Source organism: Pyxicephalus adspersus, chromosome 5, assembly GCF_032062135.1.
Source record: "Pyxicephalus adspersus chromosome 5, UCB_Pads_2.0, whole genome shotgun sequence".
Lineage (NCBI taxonomy): Eukaryota > Metazoa > Chordata > Amphibia > Anura > Pyxicephalidae > Pyxicephalus > Pyxicephalus adspersus.
This window is the reverse complement of record NC_092862.1, coordinates 18,112,720-18,120,020: the sequence shown is the minus strand read 5'-3', so window position 1 is coordinate 18,120,020 and position 7,301 is coordinate 18,112,720.

Genomic DNA, 7,301 nt, shown 5'->3' with positions numbered 1-7,301 from the left:
CATGGCCAAGCTTAACTGGTAAATATATAATCTGACCCCAGCTTTCATGTACATGATCTTGCAGTAATCACGCACATGTTTTTTAACTAAAAAACTGAGCTGGACAAAATAAAATTCATAGCCGGTGTATTGTAGGAAGTCTGCAGACACCATAAATTGAACCTGTTATATCCAAAGGTTCGCTTAAATATCCTTTGAAATAGATACCTGTATATACATTATTTACATGTTAGGCTATGTTCAGAATGAAGGGTTTTTAACAGTTGGACCTCTGTAGTTTGCTGCTGTCAACTAGTCTTCAACTACTCTGGAGCCTATTCATTGGAGTGGTTGATATTCCTTTTCCTACAGGCATTTTGGTTGTCTTTTTTGTGACTCTTCTTGCCTCTCACACAAATTCCATAGACTTTCACAGTCCACGGTCAAAAACACTGCAGAACGCTACGGGTGGCCTAGTAGTTGTAAAAGGGCCTCTGGAAATGGTAACAATGCAACAAACGCCCATCTGAACTTAGCCTGAGTGGTGTTCGTGACTAGCTTTGCAACATGGTGACGTGTGGGGGTGGCAGGGCAGTTTAACAGGCACAGCTTTTAAAAACGTTTGTTTCCAGCAACAGAGGCACATTAACCTTTGTGTTCAGAATTCTATGTAGAAATATTTCACCCAGAACTCGGAATAACATTGAGCTTTTCTGTGGGTTAATGCAAAGTAGACTGAAATTGTTTTAAAAGTCAAGCGGAGGAGGATCGCTCAGCTCTCCCAGGAGTCCTCTGTCCTGAGCACTTTGGGGTTCATTGCTGTCAGATGCTGGCTGTCTGCGGTCAGCTAAGGAGTAAATCAAGCATCGTCTGGTAGAACATTAGGCCAAAGGGGTTTACAGATTGTATTATTATTATTATTATTAATAATAAACAGGATTTTTATAGTGCCAACTTAATATGCAGCGCTGTACAATAAATAGGGGTTGCAAATGACATGCGAATACAGACAGTGACACAGGAGGAGGAGAGGACCCTGCCCCAATCTAGGAGGTGGGGGAAGTAACACACAATGGGTGGGGAGATATGGAGTGGTGGAAAGTAGTGACGCTTTCAAAAGACAGAAGAAGATGGGTAGGCAAGTTTGAAAAAATTGTATGGGACTGAATGTACTAAAATGTGGGGATTTAATATTGTTTCCTTTTCAGTCAGGTTCATTAAACATACAATAATGTAACACCACGTAAAATGTGAATATTAGGTAGTCTGTATGCTTGTGGTGTTATATAGCATTTCTAACACTTGCATGACTAGATTGCTGCATTCTATAAACGAGTCAGAAAGATGACATAGGATAGGGTTTTCAAGGTGACTACATTTTTCTTCTATGTGTGATTGTTAATAATCATTGAATAAAAGAAGTTTGCCCTATTGTTTCTGGTACTAAAAAAAAGATCTGGCAAAACTAACCAGGAATTTTAGGGGCCACAGAAAAGATGGGGGTAGAAAGCATCTCTGTTTATCTAAAGCTGCAATTTGCAAAATAAAAAAAATAATGCAGCTCTGTAAATTGTATTGCTCTGTAATTGAATGTGTTTATATATTAGTGTTAATCTTATCAGCATTTTGCAGTCCTTGCAAAGCAGTGCAAAGAGTGGCAATGGGAGAAGCAGTATGGAGTCAGTCTGTTCATAGTTTGTGTTGAATAGAAGTATGTTCAGAGAGAACAGAGAACAGAGAGATGAATTTATCCATATGCTGCTTCTTCTTTCATTAGTCAGTCCCAGGGTAGATGTAAATGAAAGGTGGCCTGTAAAAAAAAAACAAAAAAAAACAAAAAACTGCAGCATAAAAAGATCAAATTCCAACTGCTGGCAGGCAAAACTGCTGTGTGGCAGATCAGTGAAAAAGTTAGATTTGTAGATGATTTGTGCTTCTAGCTGTAGTAATGGGTAAGCTTGTCTGGGTTTGGCTCGCTAGGACTTTGTTAATGTTCATCATGAACTAACCATTAGCTAATGGTAATGCTGCCTGCTATTTACCTTAGCAATGGCNCTCCTGGCTGGTTGTTACCCTGTATTGCCCACAGAATGAGCTTTTCTGCATGGTATGAAGTTGAGAATTACATACAGTGAGCAGGTCTTTCTCTCTGCACATTATAACATGTGCCTCTATAGCCGTCATCTTATATCAGAACGTCCACATGCAGTCTAGTAACAGGTGACCATAAACATCACAACCAATAAAGTCTTGTTTATTAAAGAAAAAGAAAAACTGCGGGTCTTTAATTACAGCTGAAAGGAGCACAGGAAAAAAGAATCCACTTTCCACAAAAGAGACGGAATATTCCCGACCAGATAAAACAAGAAGAGAGCCAGGTTAAATAAGTGATCTGAAACGGCAGCATCCAAAAGGAAGTCTGGGAGCACTAAATTTTCTATGTGGAACATCATTTTTTTTTTCCTCCGGTATTTTTGTTTGAAAGAAAATACAGTTTTAGCAAAGCTTTTAATGCCGTCTTAAGTACTGGCTGCAATTAGACATGTTTTTCTTGACTTAAGCACTGTTTTACAGTTAATTTGTGAAACTCATCCACTCTTAAAAAAAATCTAGAATTGATAACCGCGGTCTGCCATACGGTATGTCTGTTTTGCCTTAAGAAGTAAAAACATTATAGTGAGCCCATAATCCACTCCTACACATGACTTCACGCATTGCATTCGGTTGCATGGGTCACGTCAGGTAACAAGTAGCAAGCACAATTTTTTTTATATATAAAAACATAACTTTAATTAGTTTATCAACTATCCTTCCATGGCCTGCTGTGAACTTGCAGATTTCTGCTTCTTTTTATTTAAATTGATGTGTAAGGTTAAAAAAAAGTGATATACAACTCCCTGGCATTTTATGATACAAAGCATATCCTTTAAATAGGAACTTAGCATTTATTATTCACCTATTCCTGTTCCATTGCAGGGTACCACTGTATTTTTTCTTCTTTGTTTCCTAAAGACAGTCTTTGGCCATCTCTAGCGGTTGCAGCGGGATCATGTAGCTCACGCAGACCCACGGGTGTTCATTCATTCCCAGCAAGTGCAGGGGAAGTCAGATTGCTTGGTTTCCTTGGCCACCAACATTGAGCTGCCCATGCTCAGCTCGGCAAAATCTGACAGCTGGGCAGCGATCGGGCAAGTGAGAACAGTTGTTGCAGAAGAGATACTTGTCCCTTCCTGCAATACCCACATGCTTGAATCGTTCATGGCAAACACTGGCTGTGGTTCCACTCTAATCAGAAAAGTCTCACCTTTTACTCAAAAGCTGTCTTTAAGCTCCAGTCCATTGATATTGTCTCAGCTGGGATGATGTCCTCTATCTTGCCTTGGCAGGAGGAAGCATTTTCTCCTTCCAGTCTCAATTGGTGATCAGTATTGGCTATCTCTGGGATTAATTGTCAGGGTCATTATACCAATTATTTTTTATTTCTATCTAATCCAAACAGTCAATCGGAATCTGCCCAACGTGAAACAGCCACTTTCTTTGCATTGTTCTCTTTCATGCCTGGTGCCCTAACAGCACCTGATCACCATGATTTACATTTGACCCCTGTTTAGCCACTAAGGGAGAGGGAAGTATTGACAACTCTGGTGCTTGGTGATTGGCTCAGTACTGTCACATGGACATGGGGAAACATTGCCCTTTACCCCATGTGAGCTTTGACTTAATGCGGAACCTGTGTTACTTACCTGTCCCCTTATTTCGCTTGGCTCCACCATTTTCTTCTCTTCCTGTAGATCTTCAGCCATCTTGATTGGCTGTACCGGGATGACGTAACTCCAATTCGGGCATGCAGGGGAAGCTGGACGTACATAGGAAGCTGGGATTGCTGGGTGTACTGGCAAAGTTGAGGCTATGCATTCCCACATCAGTTAGGAGAAATTATTAGGGTAGGAACATTGCCTGTTCCTTTTATTATTATTATTATTATTATTATTATTAAACAGGATTTATATAGTGCCAACATATTACACAGAGCTGTACATTAAATAGGGGTTGCAAATGACAGACAGTGACAGAAGAGGAAGAGAGGACCCTGCCCAGAAGAGCTTACAATCTAGGAGGTGGGGGAAGTAACACACAACAGGAGAGGGAAATTTGGAATGATGGGAAAGTAGTGAGGTTTTAGGAGACATTAGAAAAGTCTTGGAGCTGTGCATGTGACGAGATTTTGATTAAGGAAGTCATTAGTAGGTCGTTGGAGGAGTGAATGGAACGGCTAGGGGTGTATGTTTCTCGGGTCAGAAAGGTAAGTGGGACAAGAACTGTGGAGGGATTTGAAGGCAGCTCACTGTAATAGTGACCTGAATGATCATAGATTTTTGAAAATGGAACTTTAGTTTTGCTTTAAGGAGTTTTTCCGCAGCAGCTGAACAGAAGGATTTGAAAGTTTAATGAATAATGATCATGTTGTCCTTGTTTGGGGGGGGGGGGAAACCTGTTAGAAGCACCACCTTGTCTTCTTAAATATTACTTAGGAGGCTTTTACTGAAGATATAAGGGATTTTTTTCTTTGCCCAAACTCCGATAAATCTGCATTTAAACTTGGCAGTATAACACACACAAATGAGATTGCTGTGCCCCACAGTGGACTCCATCAAAAGAATTTTATAGTAAAATTTGCAAAATGGTTGTAAAATATATATTTATTTATATTCTAGCATATCAATAGAGTAAGTGTATCTTAAAAATATTTAGTTTGTGCGCTGACTCATAACCCCTTTATAAAAAAAAACAAACTTACTAGAGCTAACACCTCTCTTTAACTTGTCCAATGCAGATGTTTCATAAGACAAACACTCCGTGTACACCGCCTCAGATAAAGTGTTAGAACATATTTTTTTTTTCTGGCTATTCCTGGGAGAAATAATACTTATAAAAGTCTGTTTTCCGGAATTAGCAGAATAGCTAATTCCACATTTGGGTGACAAACGTTGGAATCGAACCGAGCCGCGTGATAGCATATCCTCCTCCTGTGATAGTTTACACTGGTGTGGGGATGTGCACAGACGCCAAGTTATCGGTAGGTAGGGAAATTTGGCCGCTTGTCATTTTCTTATGCCTTTGACCCTTGCCAGATTTTCAGATGTATTGACGCTCAGTGATACTCACACTTCTCAGTTAGAATTTCCAGGGGTCTGTATGTGGAGAAGTGCTTGTTCTTAGTCGGCTTTGTAGGAAACACTACCCAAGGGTGGTTTTTGGTTAAGTTGAAAAACTCTGTGTGAAAACACTGACAGCTTTATGAGAGATATGAGATTGCTCCTGGCAAGAGAAGTGCTTGTCAGGTTTGTTAGTCTGATGTTATATCTACACATGGAAAATCATTTTCTCTTTACTCCTTCATATTTTTAGATTCTCAGTGTCTTGCTAATCTGGCCTTTCATCATGCTATGCAACGTGCAGTGAATTTATTTCATCCTTTGTGGGTTTTTTTCTCTAGATGTTTCCATTGATATCATGGAAGAAATAAGTCTTGTGCATTCGTTGTAACTTTCTAGAAGGCTACTAAAGGCCTTAAAATCCATTTGAGCCATCTTCACTCATTACTGCCATCCAGTCGGGCTTTAAATATAGTATTATATATTGTATGCCACTTTTTTTACTTTTTTTGTATCGAATAGGAGCCGCAGCAAGGGATTACAAAACTAAGCTGCCAGAACGTAGAATAGTTGGAACATGGCTTTCATACAAACTTTGCATCTGTGGATCAACATGCCCCACTGAAATCTTATCTATACCCCAAAACAAAAATGTAATATTAGTTGATGGGCCTGATTTAATAAAGCTCCCATAGACTTTCATGGGAGAACCTCCTGGACCAGATTCATTCCAGGTTTTCTGGATTACCCAAGTTCTCCCATGATAGTCTATCCTCTCTAGTCTTGGAAAGTTTTAATAAATCAGACCCAATGTAACTTACCAGTTCTAAGATGAGTTGGCTGTTCGCTTTCTTGCACTCACCATACCCAAGGATCGGTAAGCTACATTATAGTAAGGTTTTGTTTTTGGTATGGATAATTGGGGCATGTTGGAAACATATTTGGTTTTGGGTTTAGCAGCCTGACTAAATTATGATAAAAAGTTAAAGGTTTTTTTTAGGATTTAAATCTAACACTGAGTGTGAATTATGCAAGCAGCAATTGTTGACCTACAGTACCAGCCAAAGTTTGGACACATCCTCTCATTCATTGCTTGTTCTTTGTTTTTTATTTATTTGTTAACCTTTTTAACACTGGGTAACTCTTGAAGTAACTTATTTTGTCCTAAGGAACCCCTAACAATAATACCAATATCCACAGCTCACAGTACATTAGTGTAGTGTTCAGTGGGAAGAATGCCTCTTACATTGCTGGCCATTGGAAAGATTGTCACCTGTGGTAACAGACCTGAGAGGCACACCTCTGGATTAACCCTAGAGTTCCCTGGAGCCCTCGTTGAGAAGTACTGTAGATTAATATTGAAATCATCCAAACAATGAGGGAACAAATGCAGCATTATATTTTAAACAAAACATGTAAAACAAAAAAAAAAAATACAGAATATGTTTTCTATTTTAAATTCTTCAAACTTTACTTTGATGACAGCTTTGCATACTCTTGGCATTTTCCCAGTCATGGAGTAATCACCTAGAATAGTTTTCCAAGAGCCTTGAAAATGTTCCCAATGGTGCTGAGCACTTGTTGGATGATTTACCTAACTCTGCCATCCAACTCATCCCAAATTATCTCAGTTGGGTTACGTTTGGTGATTGTGGAGGCCGAGTTAACTGACGCAGCGCTCCATCATTCTCCTACTTGGGCAGATAACCCTCACACAGGGTGGTTTGGATAATTAATGATAGTCCCACTAAGCAAATTCTAGATGGGATAGCATGCTGCTGCAGATTGCTGTCGTAGCCATGCCGGTTAAATGTGCCTTTAACCTAAAATAAATTACCAAGTGTCACCAGCAAAGCACCCCCTACACCATCACACTTCTTGCTCCTTACTTCATATGGTGGGAACCAAACATGTAGAAACCATCATACAAATAGAAATTCCAGAAATTAACTTTTGACAAGGCACACCTGGTAACCGAAAACTATTCCAGATAACTACCCCATAAATCTGAAATAGTGCCCGAAGTGTGCAAAGCTGTCATCAAAGCACAAGGTGGCTACTTTAAAGAATCTTAAATATAAAACATAATCAGGTTTGTGTAACACTTTTTTGTTTGAAACATAATGCCATATGTATTTTATATACATACATATATATGTAAATATT